We start from the raw sequence: 18,789 nt of genomic DNA, 5'->3' as shown, positions 1-18,789 counted from the left end.
CCCATGAATTCAAATGGTGTAAGTCACTTGAGGTCTCTCATCTATACTATATTTTTCATCTTTAAAGCTTTCTGCTAGTTATTTTTTTAATTACAGGATTACAAATAATGTTTACTCAAAATATATGCAAATATAAACCTATCAACTTTTTAACTATTTAGATCTTTTCTTTTTATAGAATAAGAAAAAAATGTCCCAAAACTGGCTAAAAGCCCCCTTATTATGAAAACACTGCTCTTTTAAGAACGTATTCAGTGGATCCTGGATTTTGGTACCAAAACATGTAATCATATAGGAGTTTTTCTGTGATTTTTTTTCTTCTTTGTTTTTTAGACTGAAATAATTCCACCTAAGAACCTGATAATAAAGGTGATGGTGACTTATTGGAAATATATGCCTAAATGAGATTATAAATCATGCTGCATTGGAAAGGGAAATGCAATTTTATACTTTTGTGATTACTAGGGCAATTCAAAAGTATATTCTTATGTGTGTCTTTCTGTGTACCTCTTTAAAATGCCTTTTTCACAATCTTTCCCACCTCAATGCTCAGTTTAATCAACCTGATATGAAACTACTAATACTATTTATAGAATCAAATGTTATAGAGACAAAGCATATATTAACTATAAGTTAATATATTAACCAAAATGACAACTTTCCAATACGGTTATGCAAATACAAAATTTACAACTTTTTTTTGGCTTCTATTTATTCTCTTATGAAGTAAGTGTCTCTTGTTTTCAACACTGTATTTTCTAAACTAATCTTAACACAGAACACTGAGTATTTCATGAACTTTGGAACTAAGCAGAGTTGGTCTATTGAAGATAATAATCTTAAATGAATGATTGGGATCTAAGAGATGTTATTTAAATAACTATTAAATTATCTGCTTGTTTTATATATTGTATTACATTATTTTATTTATTATATTCATATTTTTAGTATATTTATTATGTGTTTTTTCTTTTTAAAGAAAAAAAAATCCTCCTGGCTAGTCTATACTGAGCAAATTATCATATTACTGAATTAGGTATTTGCATCTTAAATATTCAAATATATACATACATAGTTTGAATACAAAAAGACATGATATGTGTTTTCAAATATGCGACAGGCTCTTACCTACCACGAGAGATGGTCTTTGTTTTGAAATTTTAAATGTACAGTTTAATGAATTTGGTAATTTTACACAATAAATTAGATTGTATCTCCACAGTCAAGATACAGAGACTTCCTTCAGCTTGCCCTTGGCCTTCAGTGACATTGCCCAGTTCTGGCTGTAGAGGCAGTCACTTACCTGGTCTGTTCCAAGGTTTTGTTTGTTTGTTTGTTTGTTTGTTTTCCGCTAATGGATATGAATTAAAGAGGTAACAGTATCTTATAAGAAATAACTTTCTAACAATTAGATTTTGAACTTTCATCAGTTAGAGAAGTCTGAATACATGCAAATTAAAATCAATGCCTCAAAATCTCTTTCGATTCCAGGGTTTTAAACTTCCTCTTGCATGTTTTAGAATGGCATGTTCTAATTAATTATTTTTCCAGAATAACCTTAACTTAACTCTGAGTAACTCTTCAGACTTTTGTTTCAACACCTAGGGAAAAGTCTTTATACGATGTGTTACCACGGTATTGTCTTATTTTCCTGGCATATATTGTGCTAGACTTTTCTTTAATGATTGAGAATATTGTGGTAAGCCTGGGAGTCACCATCATTTCTCAACATTAATGTTACTGACAAAATTATCAGTGTAGAATGTGAGGGAGTTTAGGTCCTATAATTTGCTTTTTAAAAAGCAGCTCCCTGTTCTCAGTTTTCTTTGTTTTTCATATTTTTCTCCTTCCCTGCTGTGCACAGTGGACTCCCCTTTCCACTCTCTGTACCTAACTCCATGAAGAGATCTGCCAATCTGAATCTGAAATAACAAAAAAAAATGTCAGTTTTCTTTACTGCTTGTCTTCATGCGCCCTAACCAGATTTTTCAGATTTACCTTTTCTTATTATTATTCAATAAGTCTTTACCCTCCCTGCCCCCAGTCTTACCCTTATTACATGTCTATATGAATTATTTCAACAGTCTCCTTGTGTCAGTCTCTCCTAATTCTGATCCTCCTTCGTATTTCCTTGTTAAACTAAGCTTGTGCCAATTCAAGATTTCATTCCTCAGCTCAAGAACTTGCACTGATTTCCTATTGCATGACCCATCGAGTCCAAACTACAGGGGGTCCTCGGGTTAGAACAGTCTCAACATGCGACATTTTGAGTTTAGGACACTCACTCCCATAAAAACTTTTAAAACAGTTGAGACGTGAGTGTTTCGGCTTACACTGTTAGCGTCGTACTTACAGACCACGTGGGCGAGCTACTTCTGGTTGCATGCAGCAGAAGAACACGCAGTACAGTGTACAGTACAGTACATTTATGTCCTTTTCCTTTTTCTGTGGCTTAGTTTTGTTTTTGTGTTCTAGATTATGATTTTACAACTGTGTTAGGATAGGTAAGTGACTTAGGCCAGGGATTGTTTCGACTTACACCAATATTTGGGTTATGTCACTGTCATAGGAACGGAACTGCGTCATAACCCGAGGACACCCTGTACTCCCATTCGGCTTTTATATCCCTCCACAGATGGCTCAACTACATAACTTCAGATTCATTTGTTGCTCTATGGACACTGGCCTTACTCTCTGCCTCTGGAACACGTTCCTACCCTCATGTCTTTGCTTAACATGACGTTACTCCATCACCTTTTCTCTCTCCAAACCGAAGGCATCCTGCAGGCACCACTTCTTTTGCAGAACCTTCTCTGGCAGCTTCTGTCCATACTAACCTTTGCTCTTTTTTCAATTTCTAGTGAATAGAGAACTCTTTATTCTCAATAACCCCTTCTTTTTTAGACATTAGCTCTTTCTTTGTGCTGGAGTATGGAGTCCCCATATGCAGAGGCCAGAAAAACTTCCTAGAGAATTGTGAGACATAGTAAGTTGTATTGTTCTGATTCATGAAGTTTTGGGGTGGTTTATTACAGAAGAGATAAGTGATATACCCAGTTGCCAGTTTTTCATTTGGGGAAATCACTTAAATCTGAGTTGTGGATTCTTCATAGACAAAGTATAAAAGGTACAAACCTAAAGAAAAATGATGGTTTATATAGATGACCAAAGATTAAATTTCCTCTAGCCTATAAATTTAAAGTCTAATACCCTCTTAGTTTCTTATATAATGGCATATGTAAAGAATTGAAGAGATGTCCAAGACTGAGGCAGCATAGTAGACACAGAACTCACATGGGCATAATCAAATTACCCATGTATATATTGAATAAATAGCAATTATTCCCGGGAGACAGCTACATTCCTGAAAGAATAGCTTCTGACAACAAACAAGAAAAAAGAATGAATAGAAAAAGCTGGGAAGCCAGGAGCCCTCTGGGAGGTGCAGTAACTCCCCAGGACAGGAAGAGCAAGTACCACTGTTTACATTGCCCTCCTTTTCCATAAAGGAAGTGAGCTCTACTTGGTTGCTTTTGGCTATGGGCAAGAATCAAGGCCACATGGCCTGGAGCCTTTTGCCTTTGGAAAAGGGATCAAGCAGGAACAACCACGTATCACCACACCCACCTGGCTTCCCTGCAGAGAACTGCTCCTGCCCCAGAAGGCTAGTACCCCAGCTGCCTTAAGCACCTGCACTGTTCCAAGTGGCTTCTCAGAGCACATAGAGCCTACACGGAAGTTTTCTCTACATAGGACAACTTCTGGTACAATGAACAAGGAGAAACTATAGACAGATGACTGTAGACCCATGAGAGCTCTCTGGGACTGTGGGAATTCTCTGAAATAGGAGTGGCTGGTGAGATTCAGTGTTTGTTTCCCCCTGTATCTCCATAGGGTGGTGAGGGCTCTCTCCAGATCTTCTGACCTGCCTGCATGGTCACTGTAGTATGTTCCTGAGACACCTCGCCTAAGTTCACTACAGCCCAAACAAAAGGATTAAGTGGGATCAATAGAGCATTACCTCACACGCTTGGCTACGGTAAGCCCTGCTGGGCTCCTACCGCCTACCGAAGCTACCCTGCACACAGTTTACACAAAGCCCATTTCTACATAAGGCCACTTTTCCAAGACTGGAATAGATAGCTGTTTTGTCTAATTCATATAACCAAACATGAAAATGGGACATAATGAAAAGACAGAGGAATATCTCTTAAATGAAGGAATAAAAATATCCCGGGGGGGAGGGGCTGGCAGGATAGCTTGGTTGTTTGGAGCATTGTCCCGAAACACAGAGGTTGCTGGTTTGATCCCCAGACAGAAACAGATGTTCCTATCTCTCTCTTACTCTCTCCCTTCCTCTTTGAAAAATAACAACAACAAAAACCTATAGAAATAGAAATAGTTACTTGCCTGATAAAGAATTCTAAGAAACAGTCATAAGAGTATTCACCAAACTTGAGAGTGGAATTCTTCCAAACTTATTTTATGAAGCCAGCATTACCCTGATATCAAAACTAGATAAAGACATTACAAAAAAAGAAAATGACAAGCTGATATCCTTGATGAACATGGGTATAAAAATTACTAATAAAATTTTAGCAAACTAGCCCTGGCCAATTGGCTCAGTGGTAGAACGTCAGCCTGGTGTGCGGGAGTCCCAGGTTTGATTCCCGGCCAGGGCACACAGGAGAAGCGCCCATCTGTTTCTCCACCCCTCCCCCTCTCCTTCCTCTCTGTTTCTATCTTCCCCTCCCGCAGCCAAGGCTCCATTGGAGCAAAGTTGGCCCGGGCACTGAGGATGGCTCTGTGGCCTCTGCCTCAGGCGCTAGAATGGCTCTGGTTGCAACAGAGTGACGCCCCAGATGGGCAGAGCATCGCCCCCTGGTGGGCATGCTGGGTGGATCCCTGTCGGTGCATGCGGGAGTCTGTCTGACTGCTTCCCCGTTTCCAACTTCAGAAAAATACAAAAAAAAAAATTTTAGCTAACCAGATTCAACAATACATTAAAAGAATTATACACCATGACCAAGGGGGTTCATCCCAGGGATGCAAGGATGGTTAACATCTGTAAATCAATTAATGTGATGCATCATATTAACAAAGAATAAAAACAATAGAATCATCTCAATAGATGCCAAAAAGCATAACAAAATTCAACATTCTTTTATGATAACAACTCTAAAGTAGGTAAATAAAGAATATACATAACAGAATATACATTAAAGTCATATATGACAACCCATAGCTAATATCCTTGATTGGCAAACTGTAGCTCGCGAGCCACATGTGGCTCTTTGGCCCCTTGAGCGTGGCTCTTTCACAAAATACTATGTGCGGGTGCTACCTTGATAAGGAATGTACCTACCTATATAGTTTAAGTTAAAAAAAAATGGCTTTCAAAAGAAATTTCAATCATTGTACTGTTGATATTTGGCTCTGTTGACTAATGAGTTTGCAACCACTAGCTAATATCATAAATGCTAAAAGCCTTGCCTCTTTTTTTTTTTTTTTTTTAGCAAGAGAGACAGGGACAGATAGGGACCAACAGGCAAGAAGGGAGAGAAATGAGAAGCATCAATTCTTTGTTGCAGCACCTTAGTTGTTCATTGATAGCTTTCTCATATGTGCCTTGACCATGGGGTTACAGCAGAGCAAGTGACTCCTTGCTCAAGCCAACAGCCTTGGATTTCAAGCTGGTGAGCCCATGCTCAAGCCAGATGAGCCCTCGCTCAAGCTGGTGACCTTGGGGATTCGAACCTGGGTCCTCTGCATCCCAGTCTGATATTCTATCCACTGCACCACCACCTGGTCAGGCAAACCTTTCCACTTAAGGTCAGGACCAAGACAAGGATGCCCACTATCACCATTTCTATTCAATATAGTACTGGAAGTCCTAGCCACAGAAATCAGATAAGACAAAGAAATAAAAGCTATCCAAATTGGAAGGAAAAATTCAACTGTTATTATTTGCAGATGAAATGATACTATATATAGAAAACCCCTAAGAGTCCACACAAAAAAACAACAAGCTATTAGAAACTATAAATGACTCCAGTAAAGTTGCAGGATACAGAATCAGTATACAGAAAGCTGTTGCATTTCAGTAGACCAGTGTATGGCCAGTAGTCACTGCTGTCATGGCCATGCATGTGCAGGTTCCCATTGGATTTGGACAGATGGTAAAGAAACAGTGGAGCCAAAAAATGGTGTGCCATTCCTTTATTAAAGTCTCACACCAGCCAGCGAGCAACACACAGGTTCCCAAAGCCACTGACACAATCTCCGGTTCCATAACCAGGAGAATCTTCTCCGGTTTCTCCTAGAGTCAAAGGCCCCACCAATCTCAGTGGGGCTTGCAAAACCCCTCAGCTCTGGTTCCCCATCTGCACACCTTCTCCCTTCTCTGCACAAACTGGCTTCTTCCTCAGCACTCTGCATTCTCTCTGCAAACATGGTTTCTTCTGCCTCTTCTCTCTCTTCTTCTGCTTTCTTTTTCAAAACTTTCTGGCACAAAAACCTCTCCTCCAACAAACATTAGCAAAACAATGGCCCTTCCCAAGCAGGAAGGTAATTTGCAATTTCACAGACCACAGACCTGGCACTGCCCAGCGCCATTTTTTAACATTAAAAGTGAGCAAACTCAAATAATACAAATTTTAAAAACTCATTTTCCCAACAACCAATAACAAGTGATATGAAAAAAATGAGAAAACAATCCTAATTATAATTGCTTCAAAAAGTATAAAATACCTGAGAATAATTTAAATTTAAAGTATAGGTGAAAGGCCTATACTCTGAAAACTATAAGACATGAAAGAAAGAAACAGAACAAGATATAAATAAATGGAATGATATACTTTGCTTTTTGTAGAGGCTCTGAATAAAAAAATAAAAGAGATTTTCCATTTGACTACCACATTTTCTACTAATAATAGATTTTAGTGGCTTATGCTTATGGGATAGATTCAAGTTGCTATGATCTGAAGAGGGAGGATTTTTCTGTGTACTCCTCCTATATGAAATGGCTAAACAGAAAAAATAAAATAAAATAAAATAGAAACAGAGTTCAGTGCCCTGAGGCAAAGGCCAGTGCCTTTACTGACAAAAAAAAAAAAAAAGTACCGAATTTCCAGTCAGGGCACACAGGAGAGGCGCCCATCTGCTTCTCCACCCCTCTCCCCCTCCTTCCTCTCTGTCTCTCTCTTCCCCTCCCGCAGCTGAGGCTCCATTGGAGCAAAGATGGCCCGGGAGCTGGGGATGGCTCCTTGGCCTCTGCCTCAGGCGCTAGAGTGGCTCTGGTCGCGACAGAGCGACGCCCTGGCAGAGCATCGCCCCCTGGTGGGCGTGCCGGGTGGATCCCGGTCGGGTGCATGCGAGAGTCTGTCTGACTGCCTCCCAGTTTCCAACTTCAGAAAAATACAAAAAAAAAAAAAAAGTACCGAACACAGTACTGTGCTGAATGCAGCACAACAGGGATAAAATTAGCAATTCTGATTAATCAATAGGTGGGACATTTGAGCTACTTCCCTTGCCCTTTAATCTGTTCTAAAGAAGTTCCCCTTCCTGACTTCCTCATTCTCTTCTCTGCTTCCTGACTTCCTCATTCTTGTCCCTGCTTCTATTTTGTGTGTATTAATAATTACCAATAAGGACTGGAGGTCAGGGCCATCTCATGAAACCTGCATAGGGGATTGTGAGGTGGCCTCTCCTAGGTTCATCAGTGCATGCTATGTGGTCTTTGAAAAGCCACTGTCTTCATGACCGTTCATGGAATGGAAGGATTAATATTGTTAAAATGTCCTTATTACCTATAATAATATACAGATTCAGTGCAATCCCCATTAAAATGCCAAAGGTATTCTTGTCAGAATTAGAACAATTAATTCTACAATTTATATAAAGTCACACACAAAGGAATCCAAAATAGCCAAAGAAATCTTGATAAAGAACAAAGAGGGCCCTGGCCAGTTGACTCAGTGGATAGAGTGTCAGCCTGGCATAAGAACATCCTGGGTTCAATTCCTGGTCAGGGCACACAAAGAAGTGACCATCTGTTTCTCTTTTCCTCCCTCTCACCTTCTCTCTTTCTTCCCCCTCAGAGCCAGTGGCTTGGCCAAGCATCAGCTTCAGGTACTAAGGATAGCTCAGTTGATTCGAGCATTGACCACTGACGGGAATAGCCAGGGGGTAGAGCTTGGTCAGGGTGCATGTGGGAGTCTCTCTCACTATCTCCCTGTTGGGCAGATAAAATATATTATGCTCACTTTGTTAAAGATGGCGCTGCCCACGAGGAGGCCATCACCCAATGTGTGTTGGGGGTGGGCTGTGGGCAGGCAGAATCCTTGGATCCTGGGGCTTGGTTTTGGGATTAAGCCTTTCCCACCCTTTTTGATGTGGGGTGGTACAATCCCGTCATGTCTGTGATAAGTGACTTTGTATTAGAGACTTCCCTATTTTGTATATTGGATTAAAGGTTTGGATTTCTACACTATAAAATAGGGGCAGAATAGGAGCTTGCTCTTGGTTCCTGAGATTAGCATTAGAGAGCAGAGAGCAGAGAAAGGCCACGTGGAGGAGGCCAGGAGAAGCAGCCAAGATGGCGAGTGCTGAGTAAGAAGCCAGTTAGTGCAGAGTTTGTGTATAGAGAAGGAAGGAGAAGGGGAACAGAGGTGAATAAGTCTGGTGAGCTAGGAACCTTTGATTCTAGGAAACTCGGATAAGTCAGTAGCTTTGTGAGCACTGAATGTGAGTGGGTTTTGGAGTCCAGTGTGTGTTTTTTGCTTGCCCGCCGGGTGCAAGCTAGGATTAAAGACTATGGCCCCCCAGTTTTTGGCTCCGTTGTTTCTTTACCGACTGTCCGAATCCAATGCGAACCTGCATGGGCCGGGCTGCTGTGATGGTAGTGGCCCTGACTACTGGCTTTACACTCCCCTTCTCTCATTTAAAAAAAAAAGTGGGAGGTATCATGCTCCCTGATATTAAACTATACTTCAAAGCTACAATAATCAAAATAGTGTGGTATTAAAAACATATATAGATCATTGGAATAGAATAGGGAGCCCAGTCTATGGCCATACCACCCTGAACATGCCCGATCTCATCTAATCTTGGAAGCTAAGCAGGGTTGGGCCTGGTTAGTACTTGGATGGGAGAATAGGGAGCCCAGGAATTAATGCTTCCTTTTACGATCAATTACTTTATCACAAAGAAGGCAAGGATATACAATGCAGTAAAGACAATCTCTTCAATAAGTGATGTTGGCAAAACTGAACAGATACATGCAAAAAATAAACTCAAAATGGATTAAAGACTTACATATTAGACCTAAAACAGAAGACTTATAGAAAAAAACATAGAAAATAAACTCTTTGACATCTCTCCTAATATCTTTTTTACTATATCTCCTTAAGCAAGGGAAACAAAAGAAAAAATAAACAAATAGGAAGTTTTTGCACAGTGAAGGAAACCATCAACAAAACAAAAACACAACCCATTGAAAGGAAGACTATATTTGACAGTAATACATCCTATAAAGGGTTAATATCCAAAAAATATAAAGAACTCCGACAACTTAATAATTTTTTTAAAACCCAATTAAAAAGCAGCAGAGGACCTGAACATACATTTTCTTTTTTTTTTCTTTTTTTTAAGTGAGAGAAGGAGAGGCAGAGAGACAGACTCATACCTGCAAGACCCCTACGAGCAGTGCTCTGCCCATCTGGGCCATTGCTCTGTTGCTCAACAATTGAACTATTTTTAGTGCCTGAGGTGGAGGCCACAGAGCCATCCTCAGTGCCTGGAGCCAACTTGTTTTCAACCATTAAGCCATGGTTGCAGGAGGGGTAGAGAGAAAGAAAGAGGAAAGGTGAAGGCAGGGGTGGAGAAGCAGATGGTCACTTCTCCAGCGTGCCCTAACCAGCAATTAAACCTGGGACATCTGTATGCCCGGCTGATGCTCTACCATTGAGCAAACCGGCCAGGGCCTGAACATACATTTCTCCAAAGAGTACATATAGATGGCCAACAAAACAAACTAATGAAAAGATGTTCAACATCACTAATCATCAGGGAAGTGCAAATTAAAACAACATGAGATATCATACCTGTCAGATGGCTATAATCAATAAATCAACAAATAGTAAATGTTTACTAGGATGTGGAGAAAAGCGAACCCTTTTGCACTTTGTAGGATTTATGAATTAGTACATCCACTATGTTAAACAGTATGGAAATTTCTCAAAAAATTAAAAATAGAGCTACCATAAGATCCAGTGATTCCACTCTGGGTATTTATCTGAAGAAGAAAGAAACACATATATGTTCAAAAAGATATATGTACCCATGCGCTCATTGCACAATTACTAGTAACAACCAAAATTCGGAAGCAAACTAGATGTCCATCGATAGATAATGCTTTTTCCGCCTAAAGAAAAAGTGGTGTATGTACAATGGAATATTTTCTGCAATTAAAAAGAATGAAATCTTGCCATTTGTTATAACCAGGATGGGCGTAGAGAGTATTATGCTAAGTGGAATAAGCCAAAGACAAATACCATATAATCTCACCTATATGTAGAATCTTAAAAAAACAAAATAAATGAATAAACAAAACAGAAACAGACCTATAGATATTAAAGAACAAGCTGATAGTGCCAAAAGGGAGAGAATCAGGGATTGGAATTTAAAAATAATAATAATTACATAGTTTATTGATTTTGGAAAAAATACTGCCTGAACCTTCCTTTTAAATTAAGAACAGAAAGCATTAAAAAAACAAAAAGAAAGAAAGCAGATAAAACATTCTAATATAAGGAGTATGAGGCACAATTTATATGTGAGTGGTTAATTTGTTTAAATGCAAAAGAAAAAGTATAGAACCATAAAAGGGATGGCTGGTAGGTCGGCTTTCCAGAATGAGAATGCTTCTGAGAAAATGGCAAAAGAACTACTTGAATACAGGGGCTGTGTCTTAGGCACACTTGCCTGCCATGTTCAGCTTGGTGCTTGGCCCTTAGTAAATGTTCAATAAATGTCTAATACAGTGGTTCTCAACCTGTGGGTCGCAACCCCGGCGGGGATCAAACGACCAAAACACAGGGGTCGCCTAAAGCCATCGGAAATACCCCTGTGTTTTGGTCGTTTGACCCCCGCCGGGGTCGCGACCCACAGGTTGAGAACCGTTGGTCTAATAGATGAATTACTACTAAATGAAGCTAAGAATGATTAAATGTAATGCACAACCATTTCTAAGTCTTATTATTTAAAGTTGAAAAATAAATTTGTATCGAGTTTAGGATACTCACAGAATGGGTCATTACAGTTTTGTAGAACTAGAAGTTCTTTAATTTTCATATTCTAAGAACACCAAGTTCTGAATAAGCCAACTCAAACTTAAATTCTAGCTTGACCACTGGTCGGCTGTGTTGCCTGGTACAAATTACGTAAAGAACCCAGTTTCCTTAACTGTAAAAATGGGGATAATAAAATTTACTCTGAATATAGTAAGTCCTCACTTATATCATTGATAGATTCTGTGACTTTAAGCAAAATGATGTATACCAAAACCAATTTTACCACAGACTAATATATATAAATAGGGTCCAAGTTCCTATGGCATCCCGTTAATGTTAAACTGAAACATCTGCTGCTGTAGTTGTTTAGGATTAAATCAGATAACATATATAGAAGGGATAACATTGAATCCAGTGCGTGGTAATCATACTTTGCTCCTGGCTTTTTCCCTTCCATCTAATATCCATAACAGCTTTCCAGAAGAGCCAACTCTGATTGTACTATTGATATAGTCTGAACCTGGGTCAGAAACAATAAAAACAAAAAATTCTCTTCCTTGCTCTTCTGTGCTCAGGTCCATAACAACTTGGAGCAGGGAAGGAGGGAGGTGAGCTACAGAGAGGCTGTAACTGCTGAGACCTGTTCTACACCTTCCTAGAGGTCCCACTGTGCTGCCTGCCTGTAAATCTGTACAGCATTCATTTCCCAAATGTTTGCTGAGCAGTACTACCAAGTCCTTCACTAGGTTCTGAAATTATCGAGATAATAGATTCATTCCTGCCCTCAAAAAAGCTGAAGTATATAACATGGTAAGGACACAGAAGTTTAAAAAATAATTGCAAATAATCTGTCAAGGTAAGAAGTAAAATCACATACCTCTGTGTACCATAAAGGAATAAACAGGATAATTTCCCTGGGGGAAGCAAAGGAGGAGACTAGAGATGGAGGAGGACAGAGAACAGCTGGCCAAAGAGGAGATATATATATATATATTATATATTATATAGTTATATAATATATATATTTATAATTACATTTATATATAAATATATATTTCTCTTTCTCTCTATCTTTAAGTGAGAGTAAGAGAGAGAGAGAAATAGACTCCCACATGTACCCCAACAGGGATCTACCAGGCAACCTCCACCTGGGGTCGATGCTTGAACCCTGTCTGGGGCTAATGCTTGAATCAACTGAGCTATCCTCAGGTGATTGCGAGAGGGGAAGAGATAAAGAAGGGGGAGAGGGGGAGGGGTGGAAAAGCAGGTGGTCACTTCTCCTGTGTGCCCTGACTGGGAATTGAACCCAGGACATCCATACACCAGGCTGACATTCTATCCACTGAGCCAACCAGCAAGGGCCCAAGGAAGGGACATTTTAACTTGTATCTTGAACGATCTGTAAAGCACAGGGGATAACTAGCTCTTCTCTGTCATGTAGGAGGGTGAACATGAACCAGCAGAGTCTGCAGGCAGAGCTGAAGGTCTTACCAAAGGGCAGAATGGGAGAAACATGGTGGAAGATGAAGCTGCATCTGTGAGCAGGGATCAAATCATAAAGGGATTTAGACATTGTAATCAGGAGCTTAAACATCATTCTGTTAGCAGTGGTGAGTCACTAATGAAGAGCCATTAAAAAGATGCAACTAGACTTCAGGCAGCAGAGACAAAGCAGTTCCCTACAGCTGGAGTCCAGAAGGCGGAGGGATGACGGAAGTCAAGTTCAGCCCAACCTGAAAACATAGTTTGTCCCACACACGTACCATCTAAATCAAATGAAAACTTTTAAAATTTTCTTAGGATTTTCCCATCTTTAGCCATTGTTGGATCGTGTTTATACAACATGCTGGTTTCTATTCTCTTCACATTAATGTGGTTTTGTTCTCTCCTCGCTGTCCTGGCTGGATGGGCCACAGCGTATCTTACAGCAGTAATGCATTATATTAATAAGGCAATTATTTAATTGACTGTAATTTCTTTGGCATTCCTATTAGCTAAAGGAAAGGAGTTCAGTAATTGTTTACATTTGTAAAGGCAATATTGATTTAAATTATAGCCTTTGGGTGAATTTGAAAAATGAAGCCTGATAATCCTTAAAACAATATTTACAAAGGACAAAATTTTTGCTTTTGTAAAGAATAAAGGGAATGGAAACAAGAGCACATTAAGTCAGAAGGGTTTTTTAATATTCATTTTACAATCAGCTTCAACTGATTTCCAGGCCATATCTAACTTCATAATTCTTACTGTGGAGAAATAACAAATCTCTTGCTTTAATTTTCCTGTGAAATATAAACTATTGCTTCACATTCATTTTTCTGATTATGGAGTATAGGAGTTCTAGATATAATGCTTACGATACAAATATTCTTCTTCAACAGAAATATTTTGGGAGCTACAGTTAAAATTGGTGTTTCAAATGCTAACACATTGGGTGGGTAGCTTCTGATTTAAAATAGTTCTAACAGCCACGAATAAAACTCTTCTCACCACCCAATACAATAACTCTAAAACCACTAAAATTGATAGAAACTTACAACTCTAGGATCAATCTTTTTTTTTTTTTTTTTTTTTATAATTTTATTTTTTTAATGGGGTGACATCAATAAATCAGGATACATATATTCAAAGATAACAAGTTCAGGTTATCTTGTCGTTCAATTATGTTGCATACCCACCACCCAAAGTCAGATTGTCCTCTGTCACCTTCTATCTTGTTTTCTTTGTGCCCCTCCCACCCCCTATCCCTCTCCCATTCCCCCCTCCCCCCCGTAACCACCACACTCTTATCAATGTCTCTTAGTTTCACTATTATGTCCCACCTACGTATGGAATAATACAGTTCCTGTTTTTTTCTGATTTACTTATTTCGCTTCGTATCATGTTATCAAGATCCCACCATTTTGCTGTAAATGTTCCGATGTCATCATTTCTTATGGCTGAGTAGTATTCCATAGTGTATATGTGCCACATCTTCTTTATCCAGTCATCTATTGATGGGCTTTTTGGTTGTTTCCATGTCCTGGCCACTGTGAACAATGCTGCAATAAACATGGGGCTGCATGTGTCTTTACGTATCAATGTTTCTGAGTTTTGGGGATATATACCCAGTAGAGGGATTGCTGGGTCATAAGGTAGTTCTATTTTCAGTTTTTTTGAGGAACCACCATACCTTCTTCCATAATGGTTGTACTACTTTACATTCCCACCAACAGTGTATGAGGGTTCCTTTTTCTCCACAGCCTCTCCAACATTTGCTATTACCTGACTTGCTAATAACAGCTAATCGAACAGGTGTGAGGTGGTATCTCATTGCCGTTTTGATTTGCATTTCTCTAATAGCTAAAGAAGATGAGCATCTTTTCATATATCTGTTGGCCATTTGTATTTCTTCCTGGGAGAAGTGTCTATTCATATCCTCTTCCCATTTTTTTATTGGATTGTTTGTTTGTTTGTTGTTGAGTTTTATGAGTTCTTTGTATATTTTGGATATTAGGCCCTTATCTGAGCTGTTGTTTGAAAATATCATTTCCCATTTAGTTGGCTTTCTGTTTATTTTGTTATCAGTTTCCCTTGCTGAGCAAAAACTTCTTAGTCTGATGTAGTCCCATTCATTAATTTTTGCCTTCACTTCTCTTGCCATTGGAGTCAAATTCATAAAATGCTCTTTAAAACCCAGGTCCATGAGTTGAGTACCTATGTCTTCTTCTATGTACTTAATTGTTTCAGGTCTTATGTTTAGATCTTTGATCCATTTTGAGTTAATTTTTGTACAGGGGGAGAGACTGTAGTCCAGTTTCATTCTTTTCATGTGGCTTTCCAGTTTTCCCAGCACCATTTATTGAAGAGGCTTTCTTTTCTCCATTGTGTGTTGTTGGCCCCTTTATCAAAAATTATTTGACTATATATATGTGGTTTTATTTCTGGACTTTCTATTCTGTTCCATTGGTCTGAGTGTCTATTTTTCTGCCAATACCATGCTGTTTTGATTGTCGTGGCCCTATAATAGAGTTTGAAGTCAGGTATTGTTATGCCCCCAGCTTCATTCTTTTTCTTTAGGATTGCTTTGGCTATTCGGGGTTTTTTATAGTTCCATATAAATCTGATGATTTTTTGCTCTATTTCTTTAAAAAATGTCATTGGAATTTTGATGGGAATTGCATTAAATTTGTATATTGCTTTGGGTAATATAGCCATCTTGATTATATTTATTCTTCCTAGCCAAGAACAAGGTATATTCTTCCATCTTATTATATCTTTTTCGATTTCCCTTAACAATGGTTTATAGTTTTCATTATATAAGTCCTTTACATTCTTTGTTATGTTTATTCCTAAGTATTTTATTTTTTTTGTTGCAATCGTGAAGGGGATTATTCTTTTGAGTTCCTTCTCAGTTGTTTCATTGTTGGCATATAGAAAGGCTATTGACTTCTGTATGTTAATTTTGTATCCTGCGACCTTACTGTATTGGCTTATTGTTTCTAGTAGTCTTTTTGTGGATTCTTTGGGGTTTTCGATGTATAGGATCATATCATCTGCAAAAAGTGATACCTTTACTTCTTCTTTTCCGATATGGATGCCTTTTATTTCTTTGTCTTGTCTGATTGCTCTGGCTAGAACCTCTAGTACCACATTAAATAAGAGTGGAGACAGTGGACAACCCTGTCTTGTTCCTGATTTAAGGGGGAAAGCTTTCAGTTTAGTGCCATTTAATATGATGTTAGCTGATGGTTTATCATATATGGCCTTTATCATGTTGAGATATTTTCCTTCTATACCCATTTTGTTGAGAGTCTTAAACATAAAATTGTGTTGTATTTTATCGAAAGCCTTTTCTGCGTCTATTGATAAGATCATGTGGTTTTTGTTCTTTGTTTTGTTGATATGGTGTATTACATTAACCGTTTTACGTATGTTGAACCATCCTTGAGATTCTGGGATGAATCCCACTTGATCATGATGTATTATTTTTTTAATATGTTGTTGTATTCGAATTGCTAGTATTTTGTTTAGTATTTTAGCATCTGTATTCATTAGAGATATTGGTCTGTAGTTTTCTTTTTTTGTGCCATCCTTGCCTGGTTTTGGTATGAGGGTTATGTTGGCCTCATAAAATGTGTTTGGAAGTATTGCTTCTTCTTCAATTTTTTGGAAGACTTTGAGTAGAATAGGAACCAAGTCTTCTTTGAATGTTTGATAAAATTCGCTGGTATAGCCGTCAGGGCCTGGACTTTTATTTTTGGGGAGGTTTTTAATGGTTTTTTCTATTTCTTCTCTACTGATAGGTCTGTTTAGGCTTTCTGCTTCTTCTTGACTCAGTCTAGGAAGGTTGTATTGTTCTAGGAATTTATCCATTTCTTCTAGGTTGTTGAATTTAGTGGCATAAAGTTTTTCATAGTATTCTACAATAATTCTTTGTATATCTACGGTGTCCGTGGTGATTTCTCCTCTTTCATTTTGGATTTTGTTTATATGAGTTCTTTCTCTTTTTTCCTTGGTAAGTCTTGCCAAGGGTTTGTCAATTTTGTTGATCTTTTCAAAGAACCAGCTCCTTGTTCTATTAATTTTTTCTATAGTTTTTCTGTTCTCTAATTCATTTATTTCTGCTCTGATTTTTATTATCTCCTTTCTTCGGCTGGTTTTGGGTTGTCTTTGTTCTTCTTTTTCTAGTTCCTTAAGGTGGGAAGTTAAGTGGTTCACTTGGGCTCTCTCTTGTTTGTTCATATATGCCTGAAGCGATATGAACTTCCCTCTTATCACTGCTTTTGCTGCATCCCATAGATTCTGATATGTCGTATTGTCATTTTTATTAGTCTGTATATATCTTTTGATCTCTGCACTTATTTCTTCTTTGACCCATTCATTTTTTAAAAGTATGTTGTTTAGTTTCCACATTTTTGTGGGATTTTTTTCCTCTTTTTTGCAGTTGAATTCTAGTTTCAAGGCTTTATGATCAGAAAATATGCTTGGTACAACTTCAATTTTTCTGAATTTGCTGATATTGTTTTTGTGGCCCAACATATGGTCAATTCTTGAGAATGATCCATGTACACTGGAGAAAAATGTATACTCAGTCACTTTGGGATGAAATGTCCTGTAGATGTCTATCATATCCAGGTGCTCTAGTGTTTTGTTTAAGGCCACTATGTCTTTGTTGATTCTCTATTTGGATGACCGATCTAGAGCCGTCAGCGGTGTATTGAGGTCTCCAAGTATGATTGTATTTTTGTCAGTTTTTGTTTTAAGATCAATAAGTAGCTGTCGTATATATTTTGGTGCTCCTTGGTTTGGTGCATATATATTAAGAATTGTTATGTCTTCTTGATTCAGTGTCCCCTTAGCCATTATGAAATGGCCATTTTTGTCTCTAAGTACTTTTCCTGTCTTGTAGTCAGCATTATCTGATATGAGTATTGCTACACCTGCTTTTTTTTGGATGTTATTTGCTTGGAGTATTGTTTTCCAGTCTTTCACTTTGAATTTGTTTTTATCCTTGTTACTTAGATGAGTTTCCTGTAGGCAGCATACAGTTGGATTTTCTTTTTTAATCCATTCTGCTACTCTGTGCCTTTTTATTGGTGAGTTTAATCCATTTACATTTAGTGTAATTATTGATACTTGTGAGTTCCCTATTGCCATTTTATATCTTGCTTTCTGTTAGTTTTGTGTCTTGTTTGATCCTTCTCTTTCGTTTTTCTATCTTTTGTTTTTATTTGGTTGTATTCCATACATCTTTCCTCTGTTGCTATCTTTTTTATCTCATGTGCTTCTGTGGTGGTTTTTTCAATGGTGGTTACCTTTGAGTAATGAAAAGGGTCCCTACCCTGTTCATTGTAGCGAACTATTTTGTGAGTACTTTTGCACTCCATCGTCCTTTGCTACTGTTAATCTCCGTCTTCTCCCCCTCTTTCTTTTTGTTGTTGTCACAGTTTAAATTTGGTTTTATTGTGTTCTTCTTGGAACTTTTACTTGTGGCTCTGTTTTTTTTTTGTTCTTTGTATCTGATTGGAGAACCCCCTTTAGTAATTCCTGGAGTGGGGGTTTTCTGATGATAAATTCCCTCATCTTTTCTGTATCTGTGAATGTTTTTATTTCTCCTTCGTATTTGAAGGATAGCTTTGATGGGTATAGTATTCGTGGCTGAAAGTTCCTCTCTTTCAGGACTTTAAATATTGGGGTCCACTCTCTTCTAGCTTGTAGAGTTTCTGCTGAGAAATCTGATGATAATCTAATGGGCCTTCCTTTATATGTTGTATTCTTCTTTTCCCTGGCTGCCTTGAGAATTTTTTCTTTGCTGTTGGTTTGTGTCAATTTCATTATGATATGCCTTGGAGTAGGTTTGTTGGGGTTAAGAAAACTTGGAGTTCTGTTTGCTTCTTGAACTTGAGGCTTTAGTTCTTTCCACAGGCTTGGGAAGTTCTCATCAATTATTTGTTTAAGTATGTTCTCCATTCCATTTTCTCTCTCTTCTCCCTCTGATATACCTATTATTCTTATG

The 18,789-nt window shown here is 38.3% G+C and overlaps 1 protein-coding gene and 1 non-coding gene across 2 annotated transcripts in view; both read left to right on the top strand.

Annotated features, from left to right (window-relative positions):
- KIAA0825 (KIAA0825 ortholog) overlaps positions 1–18,789 on the top strand; it is a 565,493-nt gene that overhangs the window by 501,845 nt on the left and 44,859 nt on the right. The window lies entirely within an intron of this gene.
- Positions 6,899–7,039, top strand: LOC136336670 (small nucleolar RNA SNORA29). The gene has a single exon (XR_010731505.1). It is a non-coding gene; the product is annotated as a small nucleolar RNA SNORA29 (small nucleolar RNA).

This window comes from Saccopteryx bilineata, chromosome 4 (genome assembly GCF_036850765.1).
Source record: "Saccopteryx bilineata isolate mSacBil1 chromosome 4, mSacBil1_pri_phased_curated, whole genome shotgun sequence".
NCBI classification, from domain to species: Eukaryota; Metazoa; Chordata; class Mammalia; order Chiroptera; family Emballonuridae; genus Saccopteryx; species Saccopteryx bilineata.
Note: the sequence above shows the minus strand (reverse complement) of the source record. Positions and strands in the feature narration are given on the sequence as shown.